Raw genomic sequence first — 20,120 nt, 5'->3', positions numbered from 1 at the left:
CATGAATTTATAGCTACTATAGACATCGCGACCCAACATAATATACCTTTGGCAGTCATAACTTTTGACGCTGCCAAAGCTTTTGACAGGGTCAGTTGGCCATTCCTGAGTGCCACTTTGGCTAAGTTTGATCTAGGGAATAACTTTGAAAATGCGGTAAAGAACATCTATAAAAACCCATCAGCAAAAATATTGGTGAATGAGGCACTTATAGAAAGCTTCCAAATAAAAAGAGGAACCAGACAGGGTTGTCCCCTGTCCCCTCTTTTATTTAATTTCTACATAGAACCCTTAGCATGTCTTTTAAGAAGAAATGAAGAGATTGTCCCTTTCACATATCAAGGATGGGAGAAGAGATGTGATGTGATGTGATGTGAAAAGTATTTGTAAAGCGCAGCGTACACTATACAGTTTCTTGGTGCTGGAATAGAAAGGGCAGAAGGCACCGCCTGGACAGGGCGTGGGGGTGCATAGCAGCAACAGGAAGGAGGAAAAGAAGAGGAAAGAACAAGCATTGGAAATGCAATAGGTCTCGCATTAGGAAAGTTTGAGCAATTGGTATTGTAAATGACACTTTTTTTATTTATGTGTTGGTTTTGAAAATAGCAAAAGTAATAGCTTTGTCAGTTACAATGTCAATAGTTTTAACTTTCGCAAATGTGACACCTATAGCATTTGTAATGCAATGTGTGTTGTATTTACGTGACTTAGATGTATTGATATTGCAAATAACAATGGCTTTTAATTTTGTAAATAATTAATACTTAAATAAAATGTATTGTAATTTATAATGGCAATAGCTTAAACGTTTGTAAATAACTTTTGTGAAGATTATGTTCAGTGTATTTTATTGTGACGAAAATCCAAGAACATTGCATTTGCACCTACACACACACACAACTACACGTGTTACCATCCTTGTGGGGACTATGTGTGAATACTAGCCTTGTGGGGACTAACCTTTCCCAATGTTTTTAAACTACACTAATAACAGAAAATTGTTAAGAAAAAATTCATGATACAGGATCCTGCTTCAAATTTGCAAATATATTGTTGTTTAATCGTGCGCACAGCACCATCCTTGTGGGGACCTAGTCTGTAACACTATTTGTGACTGAATACAGTCAAAGGCACATGGCTAAATGTTTATTTTATCAACAATATACACAAACAACATTATAATCTATTCATATATGAATTGCTGCATATATACTAGGGGTATATATTAAAGACAGATTATGTTAATGTGCAAGAAAATATCATATCATGCTTAAATAAAGACACTAAGGGCTAGATGTAGGTAATTCATATTTACCGACTCTTAAATACCGAATTTTACCGATTCGGTATTTAAGAGTCGGTAAATATGAAGGGGGGAGATTTAGGTATTACAGATTCTGTAAATACCGAATCGTTAAGATTCGGTATTTACCGAATCTGTAAATACCGAATCGGTATTGCCCATTGATTCCTATGGGCCTCGAAGCCCATAGGAATCAATGGGCAATACCGACTCTGTAATTACAGAATCGGTAAATACCGATTTTAGCAAGGGTGCAGGGGGTGTCACTTTGACACCCTCTAGCACCCCAAAGACGGGTATGTGTGCCATGTGGCACACAGACATGCCCTAAGGGCATGTCTGTCTGTCACATGGCTAGGTGTGCACGCACACATATGCATGCACACCTGGAATTGGTATTTTACCACCCAATTGGATTGGGTGGTAAAATACCGATTCTGTAAGGCCTTAGGGACTCTGAAGAGTCCCACCTACATCTGGCCGTTACCGAATCGGTAAAAATACCGATTCTGTATTTTACAGATTTGGTAAATTTACCGATTCGGTAAATTTACCGAATCTGTAAAATGTAAATGTAAATGTAGTTGAGCTTATATAGCGCACAGCTACCCGCAGTGGGTTTCCCGGCGCTTGCTTAGGGAACCCTTCCTGGTATTCCCCTGTGAGATAGCAGGGTATCCACAAGGTGAAAGTCAGGCATCCCGCCGCGAGGGGCCGTTGTGGAGATTAAGCAAGCTGTTGCCCAGAGTCGCAGAGTGTGAACCCGTGAGTCGAGGAGGCACCGGGGCGAGAATTATCGAGTTCGTGGAATTTCTTAGCCCAAGACCCGCCGAGGCGGGGAATTGAACCCTGGTCCAGGACAGATCTCAGCTTCCGGGTCTGCTGCCTCTAACCCCTGAGCCACACTTCTCCACAATCTGACCCCCTACATCTCAAGATGCCAAATACCGATCGGAAACGGCCGAATTCGTCCGTTTCCGACCGGTATTTGCCACCGACATCGGGCCCCTAATGCTGTATTTAACCTAATTATTAGTGCTTAAAATCTTAGGAGATAAGGGAATTAATACATAATGAAATTAACATATGGAACCAAGGAATATGGTCAAGTGGAACCCAGAGCTTGATTTGCTGCTTACATTTTTTCCAAAATAGATGTTCAAGTCCCCACAGAGATAGCGGGTGAAGATCATTGTGTTAAGGTCTCCATAGAAATAGTGTGCACATTCAAAGCTTAAATCCCATTATAAAGAGTGTGAAGCTAATGGTGTTCAAGCCCATGCAGAGGTTGTGTGTAATTATAAGTATGCTCAAGTCCCCACAGAGATGGTGTGTTATTATAGCGATAATTAAGTCCCCACAAAGATAGTGTGTTATCATAGTGATGTTCAAGTCCCCACAGAGATGGTGTGTTATCATAGTGATGTTCAAGTCCCCACAGAGATGGTGTGTTATTATAGTGATGTTCAAGTCCCCACAGAGATGGTATGTTATCATAGTGATGTTCAAGTCCCCACAAAGATAGTGTGTTATAACAGTGTTGTTCAAGTCCCCACAAAGATAGTGTGTTATTGTAGAGATGTTTAAGTCTTCAAAGAGTGCATGATGGTGATTGTGTTTAAGTCCTCGTTAAAATAAGACCTAATTCACGAAGTTAAACTTAGACAAAAAGTCTAACTTCACTACTTTTAAGTATTCCCAAAGGTAAATTTAGACCAAAAGTCTAACTTTACTTCTTTTCAATATTCACATAGCCCCATACAGAGAATGTGAAGCTGATGATATTCAAGTCATAACAAACACAAGGACATGATGGACGGAGTGCTCAAACTTTTCAGTCACTCACCCCCAGTTACAGATCTGAGTTGAATCCATCATTGTTCTTTAGCTCACTTTGCTAACCCAGTTCAGACCCAGCTATATGTAAATCAGTCTTGACCCTGAGCCTCATGGCACCCCCTGGAGCTTCAAGTTGAAACAGAGCTTGCGTTTAGTTACAGGAATGCTCAAGTCACCACAGAGATGGTGTGTTTTTATAGTGAAGTTCAAGTCCGCACAAAGATAGTGTTTTATTATAGTTTTTTGCAAGCCCCAAAAAAGATATTGTGTTAATTTAGCAATGTTTAAGTCCCCACATAGATACTGCATGAAGATGATTGTGTTTAAGTCCTCATTAAAATAGGGCCGATTCACAAAGGTAAACTTGGACAAAAAATCTAACTTTTCTACTGTTCAGTTTCACAAATGTAAACTTAGACCAAAAGTCTAACTTTACAACTTTTCTGTATTCACAAAGCCCCATACAGAGAATGTGAAGCTGATGGTCCTCATGTCAAAACAGAGCTTGCATGTAATTACAGGAATGCTCAAGTCCCCACAGAGATGGTGTGTGACTATAATATTACCACGGTCGCCAAGAAGAATGTGTGTGATTACAGACATGCCCAGGTCCCCACAGAGATATTGTGTGATTATAGACATGCCCAGGTCTCCCCAAAGATAGTGTGTGATTATAGACATGCCCAGGTCCCCACAGAGATAATGTGTGAATATAGAGATGTCGAGGTCCCCACAGAGATAGTGTGTGATTACAGACATGCCCAGGTCCCCACAGAGATAGTGTGTGAATATAGAGTTGTTGAGGTCCCCACAGAGATAGTGTGTGATTATAGACATGCCCAGGTCCCCACAGAGAACAGAGATAGTGTGTGATTATAGAGATGTGGAGGTCCCCACAGAGATGGTGTGTGACTATATAGTATTACCGCAGTTGCCAAAGAGAATGTGTGTGATTATAGACATGCCCAGGTCCCCACAGAGATAGTGTGTGATTATAGAGATGTAGAGGTCCCCACAGAAATGGTGTGTGACTATAGTATTACCACAGTTGCCAAAGAGATAGTGAGTGATTATAGACATACCCAGGTCCCCACAGAGATAGTGTGTGATTATAGGCATGCCCAGGTCCCCACAGAGATAGTGTGTGATTATAGACATGCCCAGGTCCCCACAGAGATATTGTGTCATTATAGACATGCCCAGGTCCCCCCAGAGATAGTGTGTGATGATAGACATGCCCAGGTCCCCACAGAGATAATGTGTGAATATAGAGATGTCGAGGTCCCCACAGAGATAGTGTGTGATTATAGGCATGCCCAGGTCCCCACAGAGATAGTGTGTGATTATAGAGATGTGGAGGTCCCCACAGAGATGGTGTGTGACTATATAGTATTACCACAGTTGCCAAAGAGAATGTGTGTGATTATAGACATGCCCAGGTCCCCACAGAGATAGTGTGTGATTATAGACATGCCCAGGTCCTCACAGAGATAGTGTGTGATTATAGAGATGTCCAGGTCCCCACAGAGATAGTGTGTGATTATAGACATGCCCAGGGCCCCACAGAGATAGTGTGTGATTATAGAGATGTGGAGGTCCCCACAGAGATGGTGTGTGACTATAGTATTACCACAGTTGCCAAAGAGAATGTGTGTGATTATAGACATGCCCGGGTCCCCACAGAGATAGAGTATGATTAAAGACATGCCCAGGTCCTCACACATATAGAGTTTATTTATAGACATGCTCAGGTTCCCACAGAGATAGTGTGTGATTAACGGGATGCACACGGATAGCACACGGTGATAGTGCATGATTAAAGTCCTCACATAGAGATTGTGCGATTACAGTGAGGTTTAAGTCCTCACAGTGATAATGTGTGATTACAGTCAAATGCAAGTCTCCACAGTGATGTGTGTATTGATAGGTTTGTTGGAGAACACATACAGATCGTATTAGTCTGGTGGCTTAAATGAATGAATCCACTTGAGGAATATATGTTTGACCACTCTAACATGTTTGAATCCTGGTGCTACCACTCAGCCTATATTCCTTCCAAACAAGGTGAAACATGGGAAACTTTCACAAAGTTGAAACCTCTATTTGTTCAGCCTTTTATATTTGGAGTGTAAAATAGAAATCCTTAAACAAGGTTCAAACATTCTCAAAAGTGCCCATGTCAGCTACAAGAGACTTTCACAGTGTTAATGGTCTTGTTATTTGAAGGGCAAATCATATACAAGAGTCTTACAAATTGTATTCCTGAACTGAGCTTGTATGCTCATAATGTAAGAGTAGAGAAAGTCACTTTGGCTGACAAACAGCTGTCTTTTTCATGGCGATAAAAACCTCAGAATGTGCCTACTTTAACTATTAGAATCTTTCACAATGTTAACAAAACTTTTTTGAGGAGTGCGCCCAAATGTTGTGCTTCGGTGTGTGTGGGCTATAAAATTAGGCTTCCTAAAAGGAGCTGGTGAATCCTTTGTTCAGGAAAAGAGAAGGATAATTTGATAGTCGTGCACTAGAAGTTTTTGTGTGAAAAGAAACCTTCCAAAATATCATGTGACATAAATATGTTGTCAAAAATATCACCACTGCAAAAATATAGTGGAACAGAATATCAACATTAAGAATGCATTTTTTATTGTATAAAATATGGTAATGAAGACAGTTGTTGTAATTAATATTGGGTACTTTAGTATACTTGTAATAAACATTGTTTTTAATTATATATATATATATATATATAGGATTTTAGAGTAGTAATAATTTTTAACATCTTATCATTATCTTTCAAAAACTGCATTTATCACATATTATTGCACTTTATGAAGGAAATGTTTGGATGCTGCTATGAAACAATGCATTTGCACTTTGCTTGTATTTTTGCACAATGCGTAATTTTGCACATAAATCCATCAGACTAACATGAATTGATGATGTTCACCATTTATGAAATCAGGAATTCATTCCGTAACAAATGTATAGGATTTTAGAGTAGTAATAATCTTTAACATCTTATCATTATCTTTCAAAAACTGCATTTATCACATATGAAGTGTTTGTTTTTGTAAAATTGTAGATATGTATTCAAACATATATATTTTCTGGGACCAGACATTTTATCAATGTATATATTTACTTATTTATTTGTATCCATTGGAATATCATGGTGAAAATAGTAATCTAAACATCATTTAGAATGTTCATTTTTGATGAAGTCGATAAAATTGGTATTATATGTGCATTACGCCATGTTTTTAACATTACTAACTCTCATTACATCGCATTTATGCTGTAATGTTGTGCAAAGGACACACAATCCACTGAATAGGGTCTTTCAAACTATAAGTCCCAGCATGCATACCCGTCGAGTATTTCCTTAATTTCTATACATCAGGTGGAGGGGGTGAAAGCATCACACAATGGAAAAAACGATGTATAAAAACTAAGAGTGGACTACGTTTTTGTAAATTGAGAAAGAATACGGAGGTATTCGAAACGCGTCTGACCTTTTGAGAAAATAAAAAAGACCTGCATTTTCCACAACATTTGGAGTCTGTCATTCATCCTTTGGTGGTGTTCCGGCTGGGCACTGCAGAGAGGAGTGGAGGTATCGATATATATATATATGGTTGATGAGAATGGACACTCTGTCATCAATCTGACTGACATCGATCTAACCCCGAAAGAAACCAGCATTCTGGCGTTAGGCTTAACGTACAGTCCAAGGGGGGATTTTGACTACACTACTACAAAGATCGATATGTTCAAATTTGTGCGTAAATTGAAATTGAGGAAATATCACAATTCGCACAAAGTAATGGACAGTGAGGCAACTAGCAGTGACCAACCTGTAGACATTAGCCCTGGTACTCTTGCAACGACGAATGTCGCGACTTCCACTGGATCAGCTCTTACGCAAGAACTCTTCGAGCTTCAAGAGGAGGAATCTCCCCTAGAATTTAACAACTCAATGATACTTGGGGGTGAACCTGCCACTGCCTCATGCAAAACACCCTTCAAACCGAAGTCCAAATTCTGTCCACTTATGATAAAAGATAATGTGGATTTGTTTCATGATAAAGTGGCAATACAATTGAAGGAGCTACAGATTAAGAATGCCCATAGAACGAAACGCTTCAACTATAGGGACAGTGAATACCATCAATTGATTAAAAAACTGAGTGCAAACAAACATGTGGTGATACGACAATCAGATAAAGGGGGCAACGTGGTCTTATGGCCACGTAAGATGTACCTAGAGGAAGCCCTGAAACAACTCAATGACAGGGACTGTTATAAACGTATCACACCACAGGATGCTCTCCAGGCGAGGAATGTAATATATTCTACACTGACAGCCTGGAGGAGTAAGGGCCTGCTTACTATGGATGAACTCAAATTTTTGAGGAATGATTTTCCGGTCACACCAGTCATCTACTTCATTCCGAAAGTTCATAAGTGTTATCAGCAACCTCCAGGCAGGCCCATAATCTCGGCTTGCAACAGCCTGTTAGAGAACATGAGTAAATACATTGATTTCTTTTTACAAGACTTTGTGAGAAACCTGCCTTCTTTTATTTTGGATACTAGTGACTTACTAAGGAAACTAGCAAATTTCAAATGGAATACGAACTATATACTGGTATCCATGGACGTCACCTCTTTATATACCAGTATATTCCATCAGGATGGTATGAGAGCAACACAGCATTTCCTTGGGAAGAGACCAAACTGTTTCCAGGAGCATTCTAAAATGCTGATAGACATGATTGCAATCTGCTTAGAGAACAATGTGTTTTTGTTTGCCAAACAGCTTTTTCTTCAAACCAGGGGAGTGGCCATGGGGGCCTGCTTCTCTCCCAGTTACGCCTGTTTACACATGGGGTACTGGGAGGAGCAGGTCCTTTGGCAAGAACATTGTGCCACTATGAACTCCAAAGTAAAACTGTGGTCAAGATATATTGATGATTTGTTCTTTGTATGGGAGGGCACTGAGACGGAGGTAATTGATTTCATAGATAAACTGAATGACAATAATCTTAACATCCGGTTTACCAGCAGTATCAGTGCAACTTCTATAGTGTTCCTTGATGTTGAGATTTACGTCCAGGCAGGCAGTCTTCAAACTAGATTGCACCGCAAGCCTACGGCGGGCAACACATTGCTGCATGCCGGGAGCCATCATCCTGCACACCTGATAAGCAGCATACCCTATGGGGAGATGCTGCGTGTCAGGAGGATATGCAGCAGTGAGGAAGAGTGCCGGCTGGCACAACTCCACTGTAAATCGCGTTTCCTTCTCAGAGGCTACAAGTCTGAAGCTATAGATGTGGCAATTCTCAAGGCAAACAGAATGGATAGAATCTCACTCCTGGGCTCAGGAGTGACTAACTTGAAACCACGGGTCAAGGGCTCGCAAGAGGTGATAAGGATGATTATGGGTTATAGCAACCAACACAACAGCATCTATAATAATTATTAAGGAGAACTGGTCCTTATTGTCTGAAGATCCTATTTTGGGTCCAGTTATTCCAAAATTTCCCAGTATAGCCTACCGCAAAGCGAGGTCGATGAAACACAGCCTGGTATCCAGCAGCCCTGAGGTGGTAACGGGAACTTGGCTAAATGAGAGCAAGGGCTTTTTGAGGTGTTCGAGTTGTAAGGCTTGTAAAAATGGCGTTAGCAAAACAGAAGTAAAAACACCACTGTCGCCATTCCCCATTAAGATTAAACATAAGCTCAACTGCAAGACAGAATTTGCAGTTTATGTTTTGGAGTGCCTTTGTGGGCTAAGATACGTGGGCAGTACGAGGCCCCAGGTCCACAAGCGCATCCTTCAACATCTACGAGCCATATGCAACGTTGACCCCTCATACCCAGTGGCTAGGCACTTTGACAAGTGCCATGGGAAAGATGCTTCCCTCTTGTCATATTATGTGATAGACTGTGTTCCTCCCCAGAGGAGAGGAGGAGCTAGAGAGTCCCTGTTGCGCAAATTAGAAACGCGCTATATTATTCTTTTGGATACTAAGGTGCCACAGGGCCTGAATACTGGGGAGGATTGCCACACCTATCTATAATAACTTCTGTCCATTGAGAGATGTAACCTTGGGTTAGAATGCCTATCTGTAGCTGTATTGGACATTGAGTTTTATCATGCACCCTGGACGCCTTCTGAATTATTATGTAACTATTTTTAATCACATTTAATGATTTTACTCACAATTTTGCACTTTATATGGTAGCACTTTTTTGCCATCTGTACATATAGAAATACGTTGCACAAACCTTGCTATTTTGCACATTAATTAACTGTACTGTATACCCTTTATATGAGCTTAGCTGCTAGTGTGGTCAATTACACATAAACCCAGGAGTTAGTTCCATCATTAGGACATGGTTTTAAGTGTAAATATTTATATTTTTAACTTTTATATGTCTTTTGGAGGTTTTAGTAAATATTGATTAACCATTGTCATCTAATGTTTACACATGAAATTTTGGATATTCTCGACTTTATGGAGCTTTATCATCTTGGGGTTTTAGTCTGTATTTTATAAACAAGTGTACAGAAATATAAGGACACTGTTTAAATATGTGCAATAGTGTGCAAACTATCAGCACTCAAGCTGCAATTTTAAGTATGTGTAAGTTACTTTATGACATTATAGTAACTTTTCCATTTCTATGTCATGTGATGGCGATTATGCACTTTAAAAGGGTGGCCAGCCCTCGTGACGTTGTCATGTGAACAAGGCTATCTTTAGCCGAAACGCGTCGTGGCGGACTGGTGCTGGGTTTTGAAACAATAAAATAACTTTGCACCTGAAGTTGGGTCTCGCTGGTTCCTGTTCGTTTGTGTGGCGAATTGCAGCGCTTGTGGACAATAGGAGCTTTACATACCTCATATATATATATATATATTCACTGAAAAAAACATAAGTTTCAGGCCTTATATAGTTAGGAATTAGCATTTAAAAACACCTTGCAAATTCACTGAAAAAACCATAGGTTTCAGGCCTTATATAGTTAGGAATTAGCATTTAAAAAAGCTTTGAAATTCACTGAAAAACCCATAGGTTTCAGGCCTTATATAGTTAGGAATTAGCATTTAAAAAACCTTGCAAATTCACTGAAAAAAACATAGGTTTCAGGCCTTATATAGTTAGGAATTAGCATTTAAAAAACCTTTGAAATTCACTGAAAAAACCATAGGTTTTAGGAGTTATATAGTTAGGAATTAGCTTTTAAAAAACTTTTGAAATTCACTCAAAAAACTATAAGTTTTAGTGGTGTTATAGTTAGTTGGACATTTTACTCATACAAAACCATTGAAATTGCTCCTATATAGTTAGTTGTACTAACTATATTTCGCGCACCCGCAATCCACTGCTGATGATGTCACATATTAGATCATTCATGACATGGTCAGTGACATCACTGATGACATCTCAAATGACATCACTGATGACATCACTGATGACATCATCCAGTGAATGTGGTTTGCTTCGTTATTTAAATATGCATTATATATATATAGCAATTTGCATTGAAGAATAAGTGGATATATATAAATAAATATTTGGATGGAGGATTTAGTAGCAGTGTAATTGACTGTTTACTTGACCAATGTATAATGTCTCACTAAATATAGTGGATAGTGACTAAACTGTGTGAATATCTGTATCACTTTGTCAGTTGTTGTGTAAACTGATTCTACAGTTCGTTACTAGCTATGTGAAAGTCTATATTAGTTATTGATTAGTTAACTGAGTATTTGTATGGGAGTGTGAAAGTGTGTGTGGTTCGGTGGGGTGTGTGTGACTGTCCAAAGATGTGTGAATAGTTGATTCAGTAGATATATGAAGTTAAAACTACATGTTCTAACAGTTGTTTGGGTGAGTGAATATCTTTATGGGTTTGGTGATGAGCAAATATATTTCTCAATGGTACAGGTCCAACAAACTAGAAAAATAAAAGGCAGTGTATGTGTCAGTTGTTGTATATAAATAATTATACATAAGACACAATGATTGTGTGAGTGACTGTATGGATAACTGTATACTTGTAATAATGATTTTATAATTCACTAAGTATGACTTACTATCCAAATGAATAGAAGAAGTGGTGTTTGTATAAGTGTTTTGCTAAGTAAATATGTAAGTATGATCCATTGTTTGCATAAGTGAGTAGGATGACTTAATATGTGAATAGGATGCGTGCTGTTGTTTAATGTCAATATAGATGTATAAGTATTTTTGATAGTGTTCTATTGTTCATTGACAGCATGTATGAGTGAATCCATAGGTAAGTGATTAGATGCGTGTATACATGTATGAATCACTGAGTGGATTTTTAGATACTTGTATTGCTGTGACAATGGATTTAAATATGATACTCTGTATTTTACAAAGAGTGATGACAAATTGTAATAGTGTATGAAAAGGTGTATGTGATTGTCACGTGGATGATGTCATCAGTGATGTCATCAGTGATGTCATTTGACCATGTCATGAATGATCTAATATGTGACATCATCAGCAGTGGATTGCGGGTGCGCGAAATATAGTTAGTACAACTAACTATATAGGAGCAATTTCAATGGTTTTGTATGAGTAAAATGTCCAGCTAACTATAACACCACTAAAACATATAGTTTTTTGAGTGAATTTCAAAGGTTTTTTAAAAGCTAATTCCTAACTATATAACTCCTGAAACCTATGGTTTTTTCAGTGAATTTCAAAGGTTTTTTAAATGCTAATTCCTAACTATATAAGGCCTGAAACCTATGGTTTTTTCAGTGAATTTGCAAGGTTTTTTAAATGCTAATTCCTAACTATATAAGGCCTGAAACCTATGGTTTTTTCAGTGAATTTCAAAGCTTTTTTAAATGCTAATTCCTAACTATATAAGGCCTGAAACCTATGGTTTTTTCAGTGAATTCGCATGGTTTTTTAAATGCTAATTCCTAACTATATAAGGCCTGAAACCTATGGTGTTTTCAGTGAATTCGCATGGTTTTTTAAATGCTAATTCCTAACTATATAAGGCCTGAAACCTATGGTTTTTTCAGTGAATTTCAAAGCTTTTTTAAATGCTAATTCCTAACTATATAAGCCCTGAAACCTATGGTTTTTTCAGTGAATTCGCATGGTTTTTTAAATGCTAATTCCTAACTATATAAGGCCTGAAACCTATGGTGTTTTCAGTGAATTCGCAAGGTTTTTTAAATGCTAATTCCTAACTATATAAGGCCTGAAACCTATGGTTTTTTCAGTGAATTTGCAAGGTTTTTTAAATGCTAATTCCTAACTATATAAGGCCTGAAACCTATGGTTTTTTCAGTGAATTTCAAAGCTTTTTTAAATGCTAATTCCTAACTATATAAGGCCTGAAACCTATGGTTTTTTCAGTGAATTCGCATGGTTTTTTAAATGCTAATTCCTAACTATATAAGGCCTGAAACCTATGGTGTTTTCAGTGAATTCGCATGGTTTTTTAAATGCTAATTCCTAACTATATAAGGCCTGAAACCTATGGTTTTTTCAGTGAATTTCAAAGCTTTTTTAAATGCTAATTCCTAACTATATAAGGCCTGAAACCTATGGTTTTTTCAGTGAATTCACATGGTTTTTTAAATGCTAATTCCTAACTATATAAGGCCTGAAACCTATGGTGTTTTCAGTGAATTCGCAAGGTTTTTTTAAATGCTAATTCTATTAGCGGATAACGTTTTTATATATTAAAACGTTTTTTAAATCTCAAATGCCTGCTTTGCTAACAGAGTTTTTAAGCACAGGCTCTTTTGTCTCTGGTGGCCATCTTGGGAGACTGCATATCAGAATTTTTTTTAATGAAATATAAGAGGATTTGAGAAGTCACTCAAAATGTGCCCTAATTTTTCTTTCTTCAGCACTAATCATAATTTCTATGGCAAAATGAACCCCCTCATTTTGTTCCTTTGCAAATTAAATGTTTTAAGTGTTAACACTTTATTCCAATCAAGATGACTTCAGGTGTGCCATACTTTTGTCATAAGTAAGACTGTTAGCGCTCTAGTTGTTCTTTAGAACACTCTGGGACATTCTGTCATTGGGCTATAGTTGGGCTACATCTGGCTGATATTTGGGCTACATTTGTTTTTTTTGTCTCTGGTGGCCATCTTTGGGGGTACATTGGGGTACATTGGGCTACATTGGGCTACATTGGGCTACATTTGGGCTCTAACATATATATAGCCCAATGTAGCCCAATATATATTTTTTCAAAGTTAATTTTCGTACAAACCACTGGAGCACATATCTTGAGACATAGCAAAGGCACATCGGGCTACCAGTCCCTACAATTTTGCCAAGTTTGGTGGAAAACCATTCAGCCGTTCGGGCTAAAAGTGAATCCAACCGCCCTATGGAAATTAACATGGGGAAAACATGTTTTGGGACCCCCCTTTTATCTCAGCCCCCGCTTGACGAATCCCCCCCAAACTTTTAGGGAAGGACCGGAGCGCCGCGAGGCAACGTTATGGACAATTTCAGGAAGATTCCTCAACCGGCGCCAAAGTTATTCCCAATAGAATGTTGCAATTTCCCTATGGAAAACAATCCTAACCATATATACCTACTGGCTATCGCCAGTAGGTTATGGTTATATATATATATATATATATATATATATATATATATATATATATATATATATATATATATATACACACTTAGAATATTAGTAAAATTGTCTTTTTTAAAGTTTGCAATTTTAAATGTGTAATTGAATTTTCAAAAGGTATTTTAGATGTGTCTGGTGGCTCAGTACTATTGGGTACCCATAAACCTCTGTTAGCGCCAAGATGCCTAAGAGTTAATATGCGATCTACAAATACCTATGTTAAGTAGTTTATAATTTAGTAGAGAAATATTTGGGTTTTTAGGGGAATATGGTGGGAGGTTAATTACATTTTAACCAATTGTTTTTTAATGTTAAGTAATGTAGGGTAAAATCAATATATAAATGGTTAGTATGTAATGTTTTAATTCTTTCATTCATTTGTGTTTAATTTCAGATTTTTAATTTATATTTTTTATGGTATAATTAGTTATAGATAGATTAGCAGCATTTTATTTCAATGAAAATAGTTTTTTAATCAAATGTTTATTTAAATATTTAATGTATAAATCATTAAATAATTTTTTCATTGAATATTTAAAATGAAAGAATAGTTTTTTTAGACTATGCAAGAATAAATGAGTAATTTCTATCAACAAGTGTATATTAGTTTTATTATTTTTATATGTTTTATTTATTTTAATTTTATTATTGTTTTATTTATATTTTTATTTATCTTCGTGGTGTTTGCGGTTTTTTCAGTATTTGTGAGAGAAGTTGATTCTACGTATGTTTATTTAAATTTTTCATTTAATTATACATTTATTTTGTATATTTATAATAAATTGTGCATTTTATTTAAATGTATACAATATATATTTTCAAATTTAACTATGGTTAATAATTTGATGCTTTAGGTATTTAAATATTTTTTTTTAAATGACTGTATTGGAATGGTATATGTAACCTTTCTGAAGTCCAACACTTTCCCTACTGTTGCTTAAATGTGAGTGGGAACAGTAAATCTAGCCCATCCAATTCCTATGCTTTCCTTATTATTGCTTGATTGGGGTGGGGGTAGTTAATATAACCCTTACAAAGTCCCACAATTTCCCTACAGTTGCTTTGGATGGAATGAGAACAGTAAATATAACTCCTTTGAAGTCCAATACTTTCCCTTCTGTTTTATATATATTGGGGTGGGAATAGCAAATCTAATCCCTCTGCAGTCCTACACTTTCCCAGCTGTTGCTTACATTGCAGTAGGAAGAGTAAATCTAACCTCTCCGAAAGTCAGCACTTTTCTTGCTTTTGCTTAGGGTGGAATGGGAATAGTAAATTTGACCCCTTCAGATGTTCAACACCTTCCCTACTGTTGTTTAGACTAGAGTGGAAATGGCCATTTGAACCCCTCTGAAGTCCAACACTTTCCCTACTGTTACTTAGGGGCCCTTTAGAATATCCGCCGGATCGCCACCGCCGGCCTGTTGGTGGTGATCCGCCCGCCAAATGTCCCTGTTTCACCCCCGCCATATTAGTATGGCGAGGGGTACCGCGGCGGACGGAAAGACCGTCCGCCGCTTTTCTGCTAGTCAGATTGCCGGCCGGGCGGAAAAGGCACACAGTATGGTGGTGGTGTCTTGCAGGCACCACCATCCATATTACTATGCCTGCGGTGGGATGCCTTTCCATGGCAGAGAGTCTCCGCCATGGAAAGGCATGCGGTGAACACTTTGGGGGACCGTTGTGGGCTCCCGAGGGGATTGGGGGGGTGGGTGGCTGCACTTGTGGGGTACCTATGGAACCCCCCTACATTGCCACGCACAAGGTGGCAGGCACTGCGCGGTGCCTGTCACGTTGTGCATACCAATGCACAACATTTTTTCATACATTGCGGCGGGTGCTTCCTACAGCACCACCCACAGCACCCGCCGCAAAGAAAAAAATGCAGGATGCGACCGCCAGGGTGGTGATCACATCCTAAGATTGGAGAGGAAGTAACAAACACTGAAACTCCAGTGGACTTGCTCCCTTCATAGTGAAGCTCCGCCTGGTAGCTGCTGCTGCCCCTGTTGCTGCTGCTAACGCTTGGTCCGGAGTTCGAGGCCCACCTCCACCCGCAGGCCCCTGCCTGCGCCTCACATCTGGTGGTTTAGTGGTAGTGCGTCACATTCTTCTGCTGCTGGGCTGTCCCTCTGCTTCTCTTTTCTGATTTCTGTCTTTAATCATCTTTTTACTTTTTTACCTTTTTCTTTCCTTTGTTTGCCATCCTTCTCCCTGTCCAGCCCCCCAGCACAACTTAATGGCAGCTGCTGCATGGCTGAATCACTGGGGTGCCAAAGACAGGCCGTGCAATCCTTACACAAACACGCCACAGAAATCTGGGATCTCCTCAATGTGGCATCTCCCGACATCACCTTCTTCATGGAAACCTTGATCAACCCCTAATCCGGACCGGACATCGCCATCACCATCCCCAACGGCTACAAAATAACCCGCAAGGACTGCACCGACCGACCAGGATGAGGCATCGCCATCATCCACAAGAACACCCTCGGACTGACCACGCACTCAAACAACCAAATGACAAGCATGGAACACCTCCACTTCCAGATCTAGACCAACAACACCCTCGGCAGCACCGTGATATGATCCATCAAGATCCCCAGAACGATAAAAGAGAAAGATTCTTGGGGATTCCTGGCTGTGTTAAAAATATTTCAGCATAAGTGATCCATGTTGTTTGCTACTCATGGTTGTCATTAGCAGTATGCGGCCCAACGTGTTGACTTCAAGCCAACCCTTCCTCCAGGATTACATGGAGGTCTTGTCTGAAGTAGTAGCCTTCCTGCTACTTGGAGGATAACTCCATACACCTACTTGGATGAATACTTCAGCTTGACCCACGAAGCGGCTGGTAAATAAGGAGTTGGAGGCGATCTGCCACTAACCTTCAGATTCACATAATTTTGGAAGCAAGGAAAAGTCTAAGTGTCAGCCCTAACTCAGTGTCCTCGTTATATTGGCTTACTTCTTGCTTTGTCTAGCCACTATAATTCATTTACGGTATTTGACATTTGTTTGTTAGCAGCAACGCTTCCTTTACTATGGATGGTATGTGAATATTTTGGCTTTTGAAGAAAGAGGGAGACCTAATCTTCAGATTGCTGTATACATTATCAATTGCGGTCTTAAAATGTAACATATTCACTGGCCCTGTTGTTCCACAAATACAATGTGGACAGACTTCTTAGTCGGAAGTCAAGTCAGAAACCTTGAACCACAATGGGTTTTCAGAGTGCTACAGGAGAGAGGATGTGGTGTTACAGCAGAGCTGCTGACTTTGGAACTGGGGAAGCAGGTTCAAACCTCTTAGTTCATATACAGGATAGTCTGTGGCCAGAACAACTCTAATTTATCATACGTGATTAGTAAGAATGTGACGGGGAATAGCAGCATTTATGTAAAGCCTAGAGTGCTTAATGGTAATCTCTAATTCTTCTAGTCCAAGCTTCTTTGTCATAGTCTTTACACCCTACCAATTATCTTTCCACCTAGAGCTTTGCTTTGCATGGAGTGCTTCTATAATTTGCCAGCTTCTCTTTTAGCAAATTTAATTGGTGGGCAAGAAAACTATCTCCTACAGATTTTAGTGTTTATAAATGCAAGTTATTTTCTCTGAGGTTGAGTACGGCCTGTGATGAGAAATACTATGACAGTGGGTTATGAAGATAACCTGTAAGGTACTGATTATGTGTCTGGCAGAGCAGAATTCTCATTTGGAAATCAGATCTGCCCTATCACGACTGGGACAGGTTTTGCACACGCAGTTTCCTGGGTACGAGAACACCAGATCTTATTTTCCTGGATGAAATTTCCAGCTGGAAAAATTGAATGAAGCTTTGGCTGCAATAGCAGACAATCCTCATCCCCAATCCTGGACAAGCATTTTGTCTGGTAACAGGGAAGCATTCACTTGCCCCCCTGCCAGAACTTTTCTTCCCTTTGTCTCCCCAACCTTCCAAACTCCTCCATCCACCTCCAACCTCTCGGAACCCCCCGCTTCTACTTACAATCTGCTTAAACTAGCTGGAAATACTGTGTAGAATTCCACACTGTAACTTGGCATCTGCACAGTTATTTCCCATTCCAAAAAGGTATGACTCATCATAGGTCAGTATAATGGTTCAGATCAAGTGCTACTTGGTCTAGTAAGCTGTGAGCTATCAAAGTGTCAGGTAACATTTAGGCCCGTGCATAATCTTCATTAGTTGGGTGAAATCCTAAGTAATTTATAAATGTCACATTATTTAAAATGTGCAAAATTTACTTATATTCGCCTGTTGGGTGCTGGTTTGAATAGAAGTTGTCTAGCAGGGAGGCATTTTATCCATGAACTAGTCAATTTCTGCTTAAGCCAATCTCTGTCTGTCTGCACATTTTCTAACTTTTCTGTTCTGTATATGCCCACAGCCATCACCTATCACCTAGAAAAGTCATGTGAGGTGCACATATATAAGTGTTGACTTGACTTGACTTGACTTGATCTGTGTCAATCCACTCTACTTCACTCCCCTCCACTTTACTCTATGCCACTCCACACCACTCTATGACATTCTACAAGCCTCCACTCTATGACACTCCACTCTACAACACTCTATTCCGCTCCACTCCATGCCCATCCACTCTATGCTCTTCCACTCTACGACCCTCCCCTCTACGACCCTCCATTCTATGACCCTCCATTCTACGACCCTCCGTTCTACGACCCTCCCCTCTTTGACCCTCCCCTCTTCGATCCTCCCCACTACGACCCACCCTCCCCTCTACGGCCCTCCACTCTACGATCCTCCATGATACACCATGTTACTCTACACCACTCCACTCAAGGATACTCTATGCCCCTCTGCTTTATGACACTCCTCTCTATGCCATTCCACACCGCTCTGCGCCACTCTACACCATTCTACACCACTCTACTCAGCTCTACACCACTAAACTCCTCTGCACTCTACTCTTCTCTACCCCACTCTACGACACTCCACTCTACGACACTCCATTCTACGACACTCCACTCCAAGCCACTCCTCACCACTCTGCGCCACTCTATGCCACTCTACGACATTCTACACCACTCTACTCAGCTCAACAGCACTAAACTCCTCTGTACTCTACTCCTCTCTACCCCACTCCACGACACTCCACGACACTCCATTCTACGACACTCCACTCAAGCCACTCCTCACCACTCTGCGCCACTCTATGCCAGTCTACGACATTCTACACCACTCTACTCAGCTCAACAGCACTAAACTCCTCGGTACTCTACTCCTCTCTACCCCACTCCACGACACTCCACGACACTCCTGGTATCATATAATAGGGATTTATATGTAAGTTAACTTATGTCATTTGGGGGTAAGCCAATTAAACATATACTTTTAAGGGTTCAAGCAAATGCACTGAGGCCTGGTAAACAGAGCCCATGGCACTACAGAGTCATTACACCAGTACCTAACAGTAAAGAAAATGGGGGCAAAAGTTAATGACGAAGCTGCAAAAAGCCCTTGTCTCACAGAAGCAACTTCATAATGGACAATGTGGCGTATCTGACCTGTATAGAATGTACGTGAAGTATTCTGTCTAATACAGTATATGGATCTATATGTGTGATAAATTTTGTTGGAAAGTACTGTTGGAAGTGGAATGATGTAAGATTATGAGGCATATTAGTGCTTTGTTGTTTAACTGTGCCAGTAGGTGCCATGCCCCATGGATAGGCCCCATGAAAGAGGCAGCAGTCCAGGTGAGGTGCTTATAAAGTCCCAATAAAGGTGCAGAAATCCTGTTCACAAATATATCGGCCATCATGAGAAGTGCTGGTACTGTCAATTATTGTTAAAGTAGCCCAGATGAGAAGTGCAGGAGCTGTCCCTCATACGTAAACCAGTCCTAACGAGTGAGTGCAGTATCAGTAGTTAAACATGTTTGGTGCTGGACTTACTGTTTTTTTTTTTTTTTAGTAGTAGCAACTTACAATTGTACATTTGGCTTTAACCACTTCTTCAGGAAGTGAAGACATATAGGTTTATATACTTTAGATTAACTTTATAATCAGATTTTGTGAATAGCGAAAAGGTCTAACTGAAAAGCAAAAGAGTAAATCACATGTGTAAATAAACACATGTGTAAGTTACCTTTGTAAATAACCCTGCTAGAGTTTTTGATTCACTAAACTGGCGTGCATGACCGATGTCCTTTTGTAAAATATCTTTGTCTTGGTGTCTGTACCTCCTGTGGTAGAGCTGGCAGTGGAAATGTTACATGAGGGCAGCGAGTCTGGAATGTATGGTTTGTTTTGGAGTTT

At 39.5% G+C, this 20,120-nt stretch overlaps 1 protein-coding gene across 2 annotated transcripts in view; it reads right to left on the bottom strand.

Moving 5' to 3' along the window:
* LRRK2 (leucine rich repeat kinase 2) overlaps nt 1-20,120 on the bottom strand; it is a 2,266,429-nt gene that overhangs the window by 256,000 nt on the left and 1,990,309 nt on the right. The gene's annotated exons all lie outside the window — the stretch shown is intronic.

This window comes from Lissotriton helveticus, chromosome 1_1 (genome assembly GCF_964261635.1).
Source record: "Lissotriton helveticus chromosome 1_1, aLisHel1.1, whole genome shotgun sequence".
Taxonomy (NCBI): Eukaryota; Metazoa; Chordata; class Amphibia; order Caudata; family Salamandridae; genus Lissotriton; species Lissotriton helveticus.
The sequence above is the reverse complement of the archived record's forward strand: the minus strand, read 5'-3'. Positions and strand labels throughout refer to the sequence as shown.